The 18,776-nt window shown below is 48.6% G+C and overlaps 1 protein-coding gene across 2 annotated transcripts in view; it reads right to left on the bottom strand.

Annotated features, from left to right (window-relative positions):
• The window catches only part of PCYOX1L (prenylcysteine oxidase 1 like), a 241,703-nt gene that overhangs the window by 90,648 nt on the left and 132,279 nt on the right, over positions 1 to 18,776 (bottom strand). The gene's annotated exons all lie outside the window — the stretch shown is intronic.

The raw sequence follows: 18,776 nt of genomic DNA, 5'->3' as shown, positions 1-18,776 counted from the left end.
TGTCTCCTTTGCTTCAAAATTTAACCCATTTTGTGGGGAACACATTACCAGCACATGATCTCGTGTGCACACGGTTAGCTGGGAAATGGCGCTTTGCAAAACAACAATAAAATTAAACCGCTTCCAAGAATTCTAGTTCTGCTTTCTCCATGTCAACACCAATTTCCTGTTCAAACTTGTACCTTCCAGTAAAGTTCTGCATTTGTCATGAGATTGGGAGCGGTTGGAAACAACCTAATCTCAAAACTTCAAATTAGGAAAATAATGGATCTGATTTTAGCGTGTCTGGTATCCCCCACTCGCTGAAGACTTCATCAAATGTTGCAGCGACATGAGCAAAAGCTGTCGATTTTACTCGTTTCACTATGGGGAACCTGGAGTGTTCATCAATAAACAATAGTAGATAATCTCCTTCTTCCCGTGGTCCATAGAAATCGACTGCTACTCTCTCCCATGGATGATCTGGGATTGTGGTAATTCTGAGCGGTACTGGCGGCTCAGGTTTTGCTGTACACTGGCATGCCGCGCAGTTCTTGACCCACAGGTCGACCATATCGTCCATGAATGGGAACCAGACATTGCATCTTAACTGTCTTTTCGTGTTTTCCACTCCACGGTGTCCCTCATGGGCGGTTTTGATGACCTCCGAGCGCAGAGTGGAGGGTATGACAATTTTGCAACCCCGTATCAGAATGGCCTTGTCTTGGACCGCCAATTCGGAGTGCATTCTCGCCGGTCTCTCGATCTCATCGCGGCATGCACCTGGGTGTCTTTGTACCGCTCTCCGGAAGTCCTTCCACTTGTCATTCTCTGTCAAGCTGATTGCCAGGGCCATGGATGGGTCTGCAGCCGACGCCACGGCAATTGTCTCAATGGATATGGCAGGCGGTAACGTGTTGGCAGTGACGTAGCTGATATATTCCGTGTTACCCTGTCGAGGTGTGGGGCTACCAACCGGGTGTCTGGATAGGTAGTCTGCTGGGTTGTTCTCACCCCCAGGCCGGTGAACAATGTCAGTCATATTCTTGCAGACGGATTCCCCACCTCTCGATTCTGGGTGGCATTTTCGTGCGTGGGTTGCCAAAAAGTGATAGCAAGGCTTGATGGTCCGTGATCAAGGTGAACTTCTTACCAATGACGAAATTATGGAAATGCTTGCACGCCCAGACAGCTGCCAGGCTCTCTTTCTCTGCCTGAGAGTAGGCAGACTCTGGTGGGGCCAGGGCCCTGCTGGCATAGGCGACTATGTGCCTCGGAAGCATGTCTTGTCTGCTGGTTTGCGCCAGAATGGCGCCTAGTCCCACTGGGCTGACGTGCACCAGTATCTCGGTGTGCCATTCAGGGTCAAAGTATGCCAATTTCCTCGCCTCAGTCAGGGACTGTTTTATGTTGTCAAAAGCTGCTTGGCACTCCTCAGACCAGACAAATGCGACCTCCTTTTGGAGCAGGCGCCTGAGAGGTTCAGTGATGGACGCGAAATGTGGAATGTACTGAGCACAATACCCGGCCATTCCCAGAAATGACCTGATGTCAGCGACTTGGGTGGGTCTGTCCAGCTGAAAGATGGTTGATACTTTGTCGGGATCAGGGGTCATCCCATCTGCCGAGAAAATGTGGCCAAAGAACTTGAGCTTGGCCTTGCTGAATCGACATTTCTCGATATTGAGTGTTAGCCCGGCCTCTTGTACTGCCCGACATGCTTCACGAAGTGCAACATCATGTTCCCTGCACGACTTTCCAAAAACTAAGATGTCGTCGCTGTAATTGAGAGTCCCTTTTACGGGACGTATAACCTGTCGGATTGTTTCATGAAATATTTCAGCTGCCGACGAGATCCCAAAATTTAGCCGCTTATAGCGGAACAGTCCGTCGTGCGATGCGAAAGTGGTTATGGGTCGTGAGTCCGGTGGAGCACTATTTGGTGATACCCCTGATTCAAATCCAATTTTGAGAAAAGGACAGATTTGTTTAGCTGGACAATCATGTCCTCGATTTTTGGTCCGGGGTGCCGCTCTCGCTGCATGGCCGTGTTGGCCACCCTCATGTCCACGCATAGTCTTAGGCGACCACCCTCTTTTGGGGCAATTACGAGGGGAGAAACCCAAGGTGTAGGGCCTGTGGCCAGCTCAATGGTGTCATTTCGCAGTAGTTGGTCTAGCTCTTTCGACACTGCCTCCTGTAAATGCAACCCTACCCTGCGCGGGTGTTGTAGGACTGGTGTAATTGCTGGGTCTATGTGCAACTTGATCGGCGGGCCCTTTAACCTTACCCAGTCCCTGGCACAGTTGTGGGAATTCTTTGATGATGTCATCTTTCGTGATGGCCAGGTTGTCATGAGCAACTATGTTGTGTATCTGTTCCTGCTTGCTGACTTGTGCCTCCGAAGACTCAATGACGTCTCCAGCTCAGACAGGTATGTTGATTAGGCCCAGGTGTGATGCCGTCCCGTAGCTTAGTAAACACCGACATTTGGTGGGACTTTTTATAACATGGATGGCGGTGTTGGTCGCCTTGCCGGCAAACGTGAGTCTCCTTTTGAATGACCCTATGCAATGTAGAGGGGCATCCGCTCTCCATGGGTATATCATTGAGGTTGATGGGCTTAGTATCAGCTTATTGCGAATTATTTGAAACTCTGTTTCTCCCATAATGTTCACTGTTGCACCTGAGTCAATCAGAAAACAGAACTGTTGATTGCAAATGTCCATCAGGATCCTGGGTGCTTCTTGGGCTTCCTTTTCATCCATGATCAGATTGACAAATTCATCCTGGGCATGTAGGTCATATGTGTTACCATAGTCGAAATCTCCATATGCTTCTAGTGATGGTGTTGGTCCATCATACTCGTCCATCAATTGCACGGTTTGTCCTTGTGTCAGATACTCTTGGCTGTCTTCGTCCAGGTATATCTCCTCCACCACCCTTACGTATCTCCGTGGCCCTTGCTGGTAAGGTCGTGGCTGATATGACTGGCTGAGGAATGTTCTTTGGGTTGGTCTGGTTTCTAGGCTTGTACCCATTCTCGGAGTGGGGAATGGTTTTCCTTCCCTGCAGACAGACTGAAAATGGCCTTCTCTGCCACAGTTGCCAAATTTTAGGGAGAGCGCAGGGCAGGATCCTGCATGCGGGAATGCCATCCCACATCTGTAGCATTGTCTTTGAATGCGAGGGGCCGCTGTGACGCTTCTGTCGTAGCTTTTGAGGTTGCCAGCTTGTATTGCTGCTATCACGTCACCCTTGTCATGTTTTGTGGTGTTGTTGGTGGCCATGTGAGTGGCTTGCTTTTCCACTCTCTCAAGTATGCGCGCCACTTCACTTACTTGTTCAATGGTGACAGGTTTCTTCAGGAGCTGTTTCTGTAGTGTGGCTGACACGCAGCCCTCGATTACCCTGAGTCGGATTGCTTCATCTAATGAGAACTCATCAAACAGACAGTGCGCCCCCTTGACTCGAAGTCTCGTGATGAACTCATCCACCGTTTCTTCAATGTGCTGTGTGCACTGGTTAAAGACATATCTCTCATAGTCTCTATTGGGGGCGATGACAAGGCGTTTGTTCAGGGCCGTAATGAGGCTGTTAAAGTCAGTAATTTCCGTTGGTGGTATGGTTTTGATAAGCGTTTTTATCTCTGTACCCGCCGTGTTGATGAACATACTACGCAGTCGTGTGGAGGTTTCTTCCCCTGCTGCCTCTATAAAGTTAGTAAAGTCCTCCAACCATTCCACCCACCTTGCACCTTTATCTGCTTGAGGCGTCATGGAGAAGGGAGGCGGCATGCGCCACGCCGTGACGAAGGACCTTGAGGCAGCTGGCGGTGGTTGCGAGCTGGACGATGCATGATCTGGGGTGGTGCTCATGATGATTGGAGTCGACGTTACTTGTAGGCTGTATGCTCCTTAGACGACTCCCCGGCAGGCTGAAATGGCTCGTAGTAGTCCCTGGTGCCCCGTGTGGGAGCAGGTGGTCAAGAGTGTGTTTCTTGGGTGGTCCTGCGCTGGGACAAAACACCTGTGAGCACAGTACTGTGATGGTTAGAGAGCAAAGTACTGCGACGAGGAAGAAGGCTGCCAGAGGATGAAGAGTAGTAAGATAGAAAAAAATATCTTTTTTTTTTTCTTTACTTTGTCCCTCTTGCTGCCAGGCACCTCTTTTTTGAATTGAGGCGTCTCTGGGGCTTTGCGTGTGTCTCTGGCGCTTCACTTTCTTCAGGCGCCGTATCTTTTTTTTTTTCTTTTCTTGATGAACAGGGCCGCACACGCGGCGTTGTACACGGCGGGACTGCACGTGCGAAGTTGATGACTGCAGGGTGGAGCGGGGATCCGCAGGCTAGTGGGATCACTAGCGAAGGTAGAGGACACACGGAGGGATCTCCGTCGCTGGAGCAGGGAGGACCGCTGGCAGTAGAAACCTTCGTCGCCAAACTGTTGGGGTGTTGTATGCTATCCTGCGGGCCATGATAGATTGTGGGAGGCAGTGTTCGGCAATCTTCGGAGTCACGCCCACTTGATGGCTACAGCCATACATGCAGCCCGAAATGAAAAGCTAATGTCATAGCCCGCCTACAGCCCGCCCTCCAACATCTCTATTGAGGGATTGGCCAGAGCTACCAGGTGGGCGTTGTTTCAAGGCCTTCACTCTGTCATGGGAAGCCGAATATCATACAGTATGGTATAATATACGGCTTCCCATGTTGTTGTTTTTTTTTTTAATACTGTGCAAAGTCTGGGAGCCTAGCATTCGCTCAGTTGTACATTTGCGCACATGTTATTATTTTAAATGGTATAATCATAAGAAAGGTTGTACTGTTACAGTTGATGGGGCACTTAAACATGTTTTATGGCATAATTAACCTTTCTATATTTGATTCCAACATCAAAGCACGAGGAATCACTGCAGGAGCCTCTCTTAAGGATAAAGGGGGAGGCTGGGCTCAGTCACACAACTCTGTCATAATGCAGGGGGGTGCACGGTAGGGTCTCCCTTCAGCATGTGTTATTGGGAAGGGAAGTCAACAGTATTTTACGTAATTGGTGTTAAGCTCCCTGTTCACCCCCGGCTTGGTAAACTGTGCACATTATCACACACTGCTGCAAGTGACTAGTATGGGCTGCGCTATGTCATGGATACAACACCACTGGGTTAATGAGGCTCAAGCCCCCTACCTAAAGTTTGGGCTGTTTGTATGGGGATGAAATGCAGACTAATGAGAGTCTTTGTAATTCCTTTCCTTTTTTCCTCGGCAGTGCTTTTCTTCGGCATTCATGCATTCAGCCATCACACACTACAATGGGGCATTTCCAACCGAAAGATCCCCTTCCCCTTACAGCTACAACTATCAATTCTGTGTCTGCTTCCAAGACGGATCTATCTGATTACTGTGCCCCAATTACTATGACCCCCAAAATGTTGACTTTTTTATTTCAACCCCATTTTCACCTCATATATATGCTAGGAGAGACACCATCAGCCCCCCTACATGTATTATGGTAATTCGCATCCCCTGTCTCCTTGGGGTTAACTCACAATGACACAAGTCGTCATCCTGTTTAACGTTTAATCTGGTCCCTACCAATGTATCGGCACCACCTACCTCCTCCCTTGACACCCCCATACCTTTTCATTGTTGGGGTGCATGATATCATGGCCTGAACGCAACTATGGTAATTCACAAAACCTGTAACACACATCCTGTTTTATGTTTACTCTGGTCCCAAATGATGTAGATGCACCACCTAGCCCTTCCCTGGATACCTCCATACCCTTTGATTGTGGGGGTGCAAGATATCATGGCCTGAATGCACTTATGGTCATTTTGCATCCCCTGCCTCCCTGGGGTTAGCTCACACTAACAAAAGTGGTCATCCTGTTTTATGTTTAATCTATTCCCAAACGAAGTAGAGGCACCATCTATCCCCTCCCGGAACACCCCCATACCTTTCGATTGTGGGGGGTGCAAGATATCATGGCCTGAACACACCTATGGTAGTTCGCATCCCCTACCTCCCTGGGGTTAACTCACACTAGCGCACGTGGTCATCCTGCTGTATGTTTAATCTGGTCCTAACCAATATAGAGGCGTCCCCTAGCCCCTCCCTGGAGACCCCTATGCCTTTTGATTGTGGGGGGTGCAAGATATCATGGCCTGAATGCACCTATGGTAATTTGCATCCCCTATTTCTCTTGGGGCTATTGACACTAGCGCAAGTGGTCATCCTGGTTTATGTTTACTCTGGTCCTAACCAATGTAGAGGCGTCCCCTAACCCCTCCCAGAACACCCCCATACCTTTCGATTGTGGGGGGTGCAAGATATCATGGCCTGAACACACCTATGGTAGTTTGCATCCCCTACCTCCCTGGGGTTAACTCACACTAGCGCACGTGGTCATCCTGCTGTATGTTTAATCTGGTCCTAACCAATATAGAGGCGTCCCCTAGCCCCTCCCTGGAGACCCCTATGCCTTTTGATTGTGGGGGGTTTAAGATATCATGGCCTGAATGCACCTATGGTAGTTTGCATCCCCTACCTCCCTGGGGTTAACTCACACTGACGCAAGTGGTCATCCTGTTTTATGTTTAATCTGGTCCCAACCAATGTAGATGCACCATCTAACCCCTCCCTGGAGACCACCATGCCTTTTGATTGTGGGGGGTGCAAGATATCATGGCCTGAATGCACCTATGGTAATTTGCATCCCCTATTTCTCTTGGGGCTATTCACATTAGCGCAAGTGGTCATCCTGTTTTATGTTTAATCTGGTCCCAACAAATGTAGAGGCACCATCTACCCCCTCCTGGAACACCCCCATACCTTTTGATTGTGGGGGGTGCAAGATATCATGGCCTGAATGCACCTATGGTAATTTGCATCCCCTTTTTCTCTTGGGGTAATTCACACTAGCGCAAGTGGTCATCCTGTTTTATGTTTACTCTGGTCCTAACCAATATATAGGCGTCCCCCTAGCCCCTCCCGAAACACCCCCATACCTTTTGATTGTGGGGGGTGCAAGATATCATGGCCTGAATGCACCTATGGTAATTTGCATCCCCTATTTCTCTTGGGGCTATTCACACTAGTGCAAGTGGTCATCCTGTTTTATGTTTAATCTGGTCCCAATCAATGTAGATGCACCATCTAACCCCTCCCCGGACACCCCCATACCTTTTGATTGTGGGGGGTGCAAGATGTCATGGCCTGAATGCACCTATGGTAGTTCGCATCCCCTACCTCCCTGGGGTTAACTCACACTAGCGCACGGGGTCATCCGGCTGTATGTTTAATCTGGTCCCAATCAATGTAGAGGCATCACCTAGCCCTTCCCTGGACACCCCCATGCCTTTTGATTGTGGGGGGTGCAAGATATCATGGCCTGAATGCACCTATGGTAATTTGCACCCCCTATTTCTCTTGGGGCTATTCACACTAGTGCAAGTGGTCATCCTGTTTTATGTTTACTCTGGTCCCAATCAATGTAGATGCACCTTCTAACCCCTTCCTGGAGACCCCCATGCCTTTTGATTGTGGGGGGTGCAAGATATCATGGCCTTAACACACCTATGGTAATTCGCATCCCCTACCTCCCTGGGGTTAACTCACACTAGCGCACGTGGTCATCCTGCTGTATGATTAATCTGGTCCTAACCAATATAGAGGTGTCTCCTAGCCCCTCCCTGGAGACCCCTATGCCTTTTGATTGTGGGGGGTGCAAGATATCATGGCCTGAATGCACCTATGGTAATTTGCATCCCCTATTTCTCTTGGGGCTATTGACACTAGCGCAAGTGGTCATCCTGGTTTATGTTTACTCTAGTCCTAACCAATATAGAGGCGTCCCCCTAGCCCCTCCCGGAACACCCCCATACCTTTTGATTGGGGGGGTGCAAGATATCATGGCCTGAGTGCACCTATGGTAATTTGCATGCCCTATTTCTCTTGGGGCTATTCACACTAGTGCAAGTGGTCATCCTGTTTTATGTTTAATCTGGTCCCAAATAAATGTAGATGCACCATCTAACCCCTCCCTGGACACCCCCATACCTTTTGATTGTGGGGGGTGCAAGATGTCATGGCCTGAACACACCTATGGTAGTTCGCATCCCCTACCTCCCTGGGGTAAACTCACACTAGCGCATGTGGTCATCCTGTTTTATGTTTAATCTGGTCCCAATCAATGTAGATGCACCATCTAACCCCTCCCTGGAGACCCCCATGCCTTTTGATTGTGGGTGGTGCAAGATATCATGGCCTGAACACACCTATGGTAATTTGCATCCCCTATTTCTCTTGGGGCTATTGACACTAGCGCAAGTGGTCATCCTGGTTTATGTTTACTCTGGTCCTAACCAATGTAGTGGCGTCCCCTAACCCCTCCCGGAACACCCCCATACCTTTCGATTGTGGGGGTGCAAGATATCATGGCCTGAATGCACCTATGGTAGTTTGCATCCCCTACCTCCCTGGGGTTAACTCACACTGATGCAAGTGGTCATCCTGTTTTATGTTTAATCTGGTCCCAACCAATGTAGATGCACCATCTAACCCCTCCCTGGAGACCACCATGCATTTTGATTGTGGGGGGTGCAAGATATCATGGCCTGAATGCACCTATGGTAATTTGCATCCCCTATTTCTCTTGGGGCTATTCACACTAGCGCAAGTGGTCATCCTGTTTTATGTTTAATCTGGTCCCAACAAATGTAGAGGCACCATCTACCCCCTCCCGGAACACCCCCATACCTTTTGATTGTGGGGGGTGCAAGATATCATGGCCTGAGTGCACCTATGGTAATTTGCATCCCCTATTTCTCTTGGGGCTATTCACACTAGTGCAAGTGGTCATCCTGTTTTATGTTTACTCTGGTCCTAACCAATGTAGAGGCGTCCCCTAAGCCCTCCCGGAACACCCACATACCTTTCGATTGTGGGGGGTGCAAGATATCATGGCCTGAATGCACCTATGGTAGTTTGCATCCCCTACCTCCCTGGGGTTAACTCACACTGACGCAAGTGGTCATCCTGTTTTATGTTTAATCTGGTCCCAACCAATGTAGATGCACCATCGAACCCCTCCCTGGAGACCACCATGCCTTTTGATTGTGGGGGGTGCAAGATATCATGGCCTGAATGCACCTATGGTAATTTGCATCCCCTATTTCTCTTGGGGCTATTCACACTAGCGCAAGTGGTCATCCTGTTTTATGTTTAATCTGGTCCCAACAAATGTAGAGGCACCATCTACCCCCTCCCGGAACACCCCCATACCTTTTGATTGTGGGGGGTGCAAGATATCATGGCCTGGATGCACCTATGGTAATTTGCATCCCTTATTTCTCTTGGGGCTATTGACACTAGCGCAAGTGGTCATCCTGTTTTATATTTAATCTGGTCCCAATCAATGTAGATGCACCATCTAACCCCTCCCTGGACACCCCCATACCTTTTGATTGTGGGGGGTGCAAGATGTCATGGCCTGAATGCACCTATGGTAGTTCGCATACCCTACCTCCCTGGGGTTAACTTACACTAGCGCACGGGGTCATCCGGCTGTATGTTTAATCTGGTCCCAATCAATGTAGATGCATCACCTGGCCCCTCCCTGGACACCCCCATACCTTTTGATTGTGGGGGTGCAAGATGGCATGGCCAGAATGCACCTATGGTAGTTTGCATCCCCTACCTCCCTGGGGTTAACTCACACTAGCGCACGTGGTCATCCTGTTTTATGTTTAATCTGGTCCCAATCAATGTAGATGCACCATCTAACCCCTCCCTGGAGACCCCCATGCCTTTTGATTGTGGGGGGTGCAAAATATCATGGCCTGAATGCACCTGTGGTAATTTGCATCCCCTATTTCTCTTGGGGCTATTCACACTAGTGCAAGTGGTCATCCTGTTTTATGTTTACTCTGGTCCCAATCAATGTAGATGCACCATCTAACCCCTTCCTGGAGACCCCCATGCCTTTTGATTGTGGGGGGCGCAAGATATCATGGCCTGAACACACCTATGGTAATTCGCATCCCCTACCTCCCTGGGGTTAAACTCACACTAGCGCACGTGGTCATCCTGCTGTATGATTAATCTGGTCCTAACCAATATAGAGGTGTCTCCTAGCCCCTCCCTGGAGACCCCTATGCCTTTTGATTGTGGGGTGTGCAAGATATCATGGCCTGAATGCACCTATGGTAATTTGCATCCCCTATTTCTCTTGGGGCTATTGACACTAGCGCAAGTGGTCATCCTGGTTTATGTTTACTCTAGTCCTAACCAATATAGAGGCGTCCCCCTAGCCCCTTCCGGAACACCCCCATACCTTTTGACTGTGGGGGGTGCAAGATATCATGGCCTGAGTGCACCTATGGTAATTTGCATCCCCTATTTCTCTTGGGGCTATTCACACTAGTGCAAGTGGTCATCCTGTTTTATGTTTAATCTGGTCCCAATCAATGTAGATGCACCATCTAACCCCTCCCTGGACACCCCCATACCTTTTGATTGTGGGGGGTGCAAGATGTCATGGCCTGAACACAACTATGGTAGTTCGCATCCCCTACCTCCCTGGGTAAACTCACACTAGCGCATGTGGTCATCCTGTTTCATGTTTAATCTGGTCCCAATCAATGTAGATGCACCATCTAACCCCTCCCTGGAGACCCCCATGCCTTTTGATTGTGGGGGGTGCAAGATATCATGGCCTGAACACACCTATGGTAATTCGAATCCCCTATTTCTCTTGGGGCTATTGACACTAGCGCAAGTGGTCATCCTGGTTTATGTTTACTCTGGTCCTAACCAATGTAGAGGCGTCCCCTAACCCCTCCCGGAACACCCCCATACCTTTCGATTGTGGGGGTGCAAGATGGCATGGCCAGAATGCACCTATGGTAGTTTGCATCCCCTACCTCCCTGGGGTTAACTCACACTAGCGCACGTGGTCATCCTGTTTTATGTTTAATCTGGTCCCAATCAATGTAGATGCACCATCTAACCCCTCCCTGGAGACCCCCATGCCTTTTGATTGTGGGGGGTGCAAAATATCATGGCCTGAATGCACCTGTGGTAATTTGCATCCCCTATTTCTCTTGGGGCTATTCACACTAGTGCAAGTGGTCATCCTGTTTTATGTTTACTCTGGTCCCAATCAATGTAGATGCACCATCTAACCCCTTCCTGGAGACCCCCATGCCTTTTGATTGTGGGGGGTGCAAGATATCATGGCCTGAATGCACCTGTGGTAATTTGCATCCCCTATTTCTCTTGGGGCTATTCACACTAGTGCAAGTGGTCATCCTGTTTTATGTTTACTCTGGTCCCAATCAATGTAGATGCACCATCTAACCCCTTCCTGGAGACCCCCATGCCTTTTGATTGTGGGGGGTGCAAGATATCATGGCCTGAACACACCTATGGTAATTCGCATCCCCTACCTCCCTGGGGTTAACTCACACTAGCGCACGTGGTCATCCTGCTGTATGATTAATCTGGTCCCAAGCAATGTAGATGCACCATCTAACCCATCCCTGGACATCCACATGTCTTTTGATTGTGGGGGTGCAAGATATCATGGTCTGAGCACACCTATGGTAATTCGCATCCCCTGCCTTCCTGTGGTTAATTTACACTGACACAAGTGGCCATCCTGATTTGTGTTTACTCTGGTCCTAACCAATGTAGATGCACCATCTAACCCCTCCCGGAACACCCCCATACCTTTTCACTGTGGGGGGTGCAAGATATCATGGCCTGAATGCACCTATGGTAATTCGCATCCCCTACCTCGCTGGGGTTATCTCACACTAACGCAAGTGGTCATCCTGTTTTATGTTTAATCTGGTCCCAACCAATGTAGATGCACCATCTAACCCCTCCCTGGAGACTCCCATGCCTTTTGATTGTGGGGGGTGCAAGATATCATGGCCTGAACACACCTATGGTAATTCGCATCCCCTACCTCCCTGGGGTTAACTCACACTAGTGCAAGTGGTCATCCTGTTTTATGTTTACTCTGGTCCTAACCAATGTAGAGGCATCACCTAGCCCCTCCCTGGACACCCCCATACCTTTTGATTGTGGGGGGTGCAAGATATCATGGCCTGAATGCACTTATGGTAGTTTGCATCCCCTACCTCCCTGGGGTTAACTCACACTGACGCAAGTGGTCATCCTGTTTTATGTTTAATCTGGTCCCAACCAATGTAGATGCACCATCGAACCCATCCCTGGACATCCACATGTCTTTTGATTGTGGGGGTTCAAGATATCATGGTCTGAGCACACCTATGGTAATTCGCATCCCCTGCCTTCCTGTGGTTAATTTACACTGACACAAGTGGCCATCCTGTTTTGTGTTTACTCTGGTCCTACCCAATGTAGAGGCATCACCTAGCCCCTCCCGGAACACCCCCATACATTTTGATTGTGGGTGGTGCAAGATATCATGGCCTGAATGCACCTATGGTAATTCGCATCCCCTACCTCGCTGGGGTTAACTCACACTGACGCAAGTGGTCATCCTGTTTTATGTTTAATCTGGTCCCAACCAATGTAGAGGCACCATCTAACCCCTCCCTGGATGCCCGGATACCTTTTGATAGTGGGGGTGCAAGATATTATGGCCCAAACACACCTATTGCAAATTTAATTCTATCCGCCGCTCCCCACAGGAAACCCTGTGATCTTCCGGCTAATGGCGGACGATGCCGGGTCGTCCGAAACTCTGGAGACAAACTAGTTTGGATCTTTTTCAACCATCCGCACCGCTACCACGTGAGCATATGGCTCTTTAGTAACGTGCATGCTAATCCAAATAATGGAACCAACTCGGGAAGATGGCAAAGGTACTGTTTTATTAACAATTATCCAAAACAGGGAGGTTACAACGGACATCAACGGACGTTCGCTCAGGCTCTTGACGATTTTCTCATAAAAACATCCTTATATGCAAAGAATACGTCAGACGTGATGTCATACTGCATGGCAAATAATAGGAAACCTATCAAAGGCTGTGATAGGCTTAAGGGGAACAACTAAGTATACATTGCATAGGGACTAGGATTGGGATTTGCTGCCCGCTGTCAGGTGGAAAATGTATACCTACCTCTTAAAACTTGTAAAGTACACAGTTTATCATTGGTCTTCAAACTACAATGCCCTTCACTATATGGCCCTCTACAATTGGTTGGCACGCTCGTGCCATGTCTGAAACATTCGGTTCACTTATCAGCACGTAAACTCAAACCCAGGTGCCAGGAGGTGGACTGGACATTACCTCCCCACCCAATTAGCCCAGCATCTCTCATCAACCATGGCTTCTGCCATGAAGATTGTTTTAGAAATTGGCCTTGCAAAGTATCCTTGTCTGTGGGAATATATGGGAGTGCAGGCTCTCACTATCGTTGTTCTAGGACTCCAAGCTGAACTCTATTTCCATCCTAGGCTCACATGACAGGAGACCATGAATTGGCCCATTTTGCAGCAGCCAACATGACCTCTGACCCTTTCAGTACAACTCACACAAAGGGAACTGATGTATGTGTTATTATTGTGTTACAATGCAATAATACTATTATGTCCGTGGCACTAAATCATAGATATGTACTGTGAATCATTTAAAATTCCAATCCGAAGCATATGTGATTGTGCACTTCGAACAGGCAGGGGACCTGGGTATTTTTTGCGTGCAGGCCAATGGTGGTATGTGGGTGGGAGCATATCTATTCTCTGTCTTTGCATCAGGTGGTGTGGGTTTTCTTGACTGTGTTTGTGCTTCTTTTTGTCACTTTGGTTGGGTGCATTCTGGTACATGTAGTGATTTTCGTATTGGTGTACGGAATGGATGTTGTTACGCATGCACTGGATCATTTTCTTCAATTGAGACACACCTGTCAAGCCCTTGCACTCACGCATGCTATTACTGTGTTGCACCTTGATTTCCCCCTCTACACTTGCACGTTCAATGCACTCACTATCAATAGTAGGTTTGTCTCCCCTTACCTTTTTTTATCATTACTTGTTGTACTATTGTAGCAATTATTGATCCTTGCTCTAATTCATGGTCTACCTTCCCCTTTACCCACCCTGTCTGCCCTCTGTGCGCTTTCAGGGTGTTTTGCTAATTACATGAGCGCAGAATATTTGAACAACAAATAAAGGAATGCATACACTGCGCACAGCCACTGCTGATCGGTGTTATACGTGCCCATAATTCAACAGTGCACATGCCCTTGTAGTTACATTCACCCAGAATCCAGTTACACAGTCCACTGTGACGTGCCATGTACCCAGGCAGCGTGGAGTTGCGCAGCACCGTGGAGTCATGGGTTGAACCAGGACATCTGGCACAGCAGTGGGTGATGAGGTGGCGGGCATCACACACCATCTGCATGTTCAGTGACTGATAGTTTTCTGTTCCGGTAGGCTGCCTCCACAGCATGCCTGGCCACCAGCTCCACATGTGTTCCGTCCAATACACCTATGATATAATATGGGATTTGTAACGCGCCTATACACAAGTGTTTCAAGGCGCGATGAGGCAAGGGAGGGGAAACAAAGGGAAAACAAAGACAATGGTCTTACTAGGCCAGGTGACATTGAGATCGCACAAGTGCAGGGGAGGGGGGACAGGGAAAAGTGCAGGGGAGGAGGTGGCTGTGCAATACATAGGATCAACAGTAAAAAATAAATTAAATTTTAAAAAAAGGTAAAAGTGCAGCCAGCTTGTGGCAAGTGCAGGGGTAAGTGCAGACATCAAGTGTCAAGAGCTTGTAGGGGACTGTAGGGATACAGAAACAGCCACCCAAGTGCAGCTGTTGCCAGGGAGGCAGTGCAGGTGTGCAACTGGCGGGGGAGGGTACCTGGGCCCGTGATCATAGGGTAGCCAGGTGACCAATGCAGTTTCAGTTAGGAGTTCAGCAGGGGAAAGGGGGAGAAAAGAATCAAAGAGGAAGGTCTTGAGGTCCTTCCGGAACCGGAGATCGTTCTCCTCAAGTTTCAGGGAGGCTGGTCCAGAGGGAGGCCCCAGCCGAAGAAAGAGATTTACCACAAACTCGTTGCTTGGAGAAGCGACTGACCCTGAGGGAGTTCGAGGCGGGTGAGCGAAGAGCTCGACAAGGAAGATATTTAGGAAGAGAGAGTTGAAGATATTGAGGCCCCAAGCCTCAGAATGCCTTGTGGACAATGCAGAGGGTTTTCAACTTAATCCTCGCAGCCACTGGGAGCCATTGCAGAGATTTCAGTCCTGGAGAGATACGATCCCTGGGCTTGAGGCCAAAGACAAGTCTTGCAGTCCTGTTCTGGATGAGTTGCAGAGGGCGCAGAGTAGAAGCAGGCAGATTAAGAAAGAGGCAGTAGTGCAGCCTAGAGAGAACCAGAGCTCTAGAGACAGTGAACTTCTGGAGGAAGGAGAGGAAAGGAAGAATACCTCTGAGGAGGTGCAGCTGGTAGTGTGACTTCTTAGAGATGTCAGAGATGTCAGGAGAGAAGGAGAGTGGGGAGTCGAAGATGACCCCGAGGTTTTTAGCCTCACAGGTGGGAGCAGAAAGAGGGCCAAGAGAGGCTGGCCAGAGAGCGACAGTAAAGGAGGGAGCAGGTGTGCCGATGAGGAGAATCTCCGTCTTACTGGCATTAAGGCAGATGTCGTTGGCGACGCACCACACCTGGATAGCGGACAGACAGTCAGAGATGAGAAAGGGAGAAGAGGTGGCAGAAGGGAGCCTGAAATGAGTGTCATCCACATAGCACTGAAAGTTCGGGCAGAGAGCAGCAATGCGGTGGGCAAGAAGTGCCAGGTATTAATTGAACGGTTTATAGTTATAATACAGAAGTTCGAAATCTCGAAAAAAAAATCTCGAAAAAAAAGGCCGAAAAAAAAAATATCGAATTTTTTTTTATGACGTTTTTTTTTCGAAATGGGGGGGTTCCCCCAACCCCCCTTTTTTTCTATTTTTTTTATTTTAACCCTTTTTTTACTTACCTGACCCAAAAAATACATATATAAAAAAAAAAAAATTCGATATTTTTTTTTTCAGCCTTTTTTTCGAGATTTTTGTTATTCGAGATTTTTTTTTCGGCCTTTTGACCGACCACCTAATTGAACAGCCAGGGAGAGAGGTTAGATCCCTGGGGAACACCACAGGTAGAGATAGAGGAGAGCAAGGATCCTAGTTAGACCTGGGAGTGTCGATCGGAGAGGAGAGAGGTCAGCCAAGCCAGGGCCTGATCAGTGATCACGGAGACAGTTGAGCAGGATGGTATGGTTGACCATGTCAAAGGCAGAAGAGAGGTCCAGTCATGTCTGCAAGGGCATGGAAGGCAATTTTAGTGGCATTGACCTGGTCAACAGTCCTGAGTAGGATGATGTGGTCTCCAACCTGAAACAGGACACGCGAAAAACAGGGGTGCAATATCCCATGCAGTTCACCCACAGTGTGTTGGTATGTGCCCGTGGCTATGAAGTGTAGCACAGACACTAACTTGAGCAAGTGGGGGGTATGGTTGTACGGATATGTTTATGTTCCTGTTCTTTTTGTTGTTCCTCTTCTTCCAGGAAAGGTTTAAGTGCCTTGCCTTTTTTTTCCATCATAACTCTTTTTCCTTAATCCCTTCTACCTCATATTCAGTTCTTTTTGACCTTGGAATAGTTGTTTAATGTGGTGAGAATTTCTGTGTTGATTTCTTTCTAAAATGTGAAACTGGTTTAGTCACTTTATGGATTAGCAACATTGGGTGGCATGGTTGATGTTTGGAGAGGTTTTTTTCTTTTGATCTTTGCTGCCTTTAAAGGTGGGTAAGAGCCAAAGGTGAAATTCTCTATTTCTGTAGCAGACCGTGAACCAATAATAAGATTCTATCCAAAATAAAAAAGATGCGTTTTGGTACAAATTTACAATCATTTAAATATCCATTGTGAAACATGTTTAAAAGTTATCGAGGGGGGTGTGGTTTAGGAGGCCCACACAGGGATGCCTCCTTAACAGTCTCCGGACATCGCCGGGCCTTCAGTGTTAATGGCGCCGTCATAAGTGTCACCAGAGCCTAGAAATCCTCACTCTGGCTAGGTGAAGCCTCGAGGCATGCAGGGACCGAGTTTCGGCACCCGCAGCCCTCGCTGGACAGGGTTGGGAATCCTGGAATCAGCGGAGCGGGGACCGCACCAACTCCAACATGGCGCCTGCAACCCTTGCTCGCCATAAACTGAGCAGCTGACCCTCTTCTCCAGGGTAGAGATGCGTGGGTGTGGGACTGTAACTTGCACTAAGCTGTCTGACCCGAGCTTTTCCTTTGGGGTACCTGTTGTTTTTTCTCTGCATCTTTCTCCGCTCTTCCTTTGGGAGCTGCCTTGAATTACATGCTTTCTGCCCAGTTGGTGAGTGCTCTGGCAGTTGGAGGCTTCCAGCGAGCACTTGCCAGATGCCTGACTCATTGCTTGATGCATACGGAGCATCTCCTTGAGGGCTTTGGTTGGTCCTAGGTGTGTGGTGCCTGAGTGTGCGGTGACTCTTACTACATGGGTGATAGTGGTATCTGTTGGAGTCCCTGTGCATGGATTACATGCTGCCTTATCTCTCTTCACGAGCATTGTAGTTAAGAGCCCTCAGTCACTGTGCACAGATCACATACTGCCTGATCTTTCTTTATTGGTGCTGGGGCTACCTGCGGTCCCTGGATTTGTTACCTGGAGGCTGTGATGGCAAAGAGGGGAAATACCCCTACAGATGGTGATATTGCGTGCTTGGTACATGCCTGTGAAGGACCTAAGAAGATTGACAACGCTGTCCTGCTGGTGCAGTGTCCCCAGGAGAGGGGTGAGGACATGGCTCTACCAGCTACCAAACCGGATCTGGCTAACCTGCTGAGGGAACTGAAGCGGGCACTCCAAAACAGTGTTACCGAGCTCTCCTCTAAAGTTGTGACAATTGACAAACGCGTGACGGAGGCAGAACAGTGTATTAGGGACATTGAGGACTCTTTCTGAGCAAACCTTGGAGTCTTGCGATGCTTCCCAATGCCTTCCGAGGTGTGAGGCCCTGGAACACAAGCAGGAGGACATCAACAATCATTCACGACGTAACAATGTCAGGCTACGCAGCATACCTAGATCTGTAAGTGACTCATATTTGCTGAATTAGGTCTGCACCCTCTTCCGGTCTCCTCTCTGACTGTCTGAGGATGCCAAGGTGGAACTGAACCATACCCATAGTCTTTGAGGGTCTCTCTGGGATGGATCAAGCCAGCCACCTGATGTTCTCAGTAGAGTCAATTTCCTCACGTTTAAGCAGCGCATCATGGAAGCAGCACGTGCAGACCAGCCTTCACTTTTCGGGGTGCCGACCTTCAGATATCCCAGGATCTGGCGACTTTCACAATCCAGAGGCGCAGGATGCTTTGTCCACTTACTGTGTGGCTCAGGGAGGATGGTATTCATTTCAGATGGGGCTTCTCCACTGCTCTATTCTTCACTTTGGAGGGGAAACATTGGTCAATAACATCACATCAGGATGCTTAGGATTTACTGTCATCATGGTCATCTGGCCCTCATGAGGTTGGGTCCCTAAGCCACAGAGGGGATTGTGGTCAAGAGCTGGTAAGGCGCGAAACCCTGGGGGCCACTCGGGAGTAAAATGAAGGTGATTGGCCCCACGCAGGTGAAGTAGTTCTGGATGCTTTTTTTTTTTTACTTATCTCTATAGGTTCTCGTTGAAATTGAAATTGATATTTTATTTCTATCGCGCTCATACACAAGTGTTTCAGAGCGCGGCAAGGCAAGGGGAACAGTGGAGA

The sequence above is a fragment of the Ambystoma mexicanum genome, chromosome 3p (assembly GCF_040938575.1).
Source record: "Ambystoma mexicanum isolate Mex_15411 chromosome 3p, UKY_AmexF1_1, whole genome shotgun sequence".
NCBI lineage: Eukaryota > Metazoa > Chordata > Amphibia > Caudata > Ambystomatidae > Ambystoma > Ambystoma mexicanum.
The sequence above is the reverse complement of the archived record's forward strand: the minus strand, read 5'-3'. Positions and strand labels throughout refer to the sequence as shown.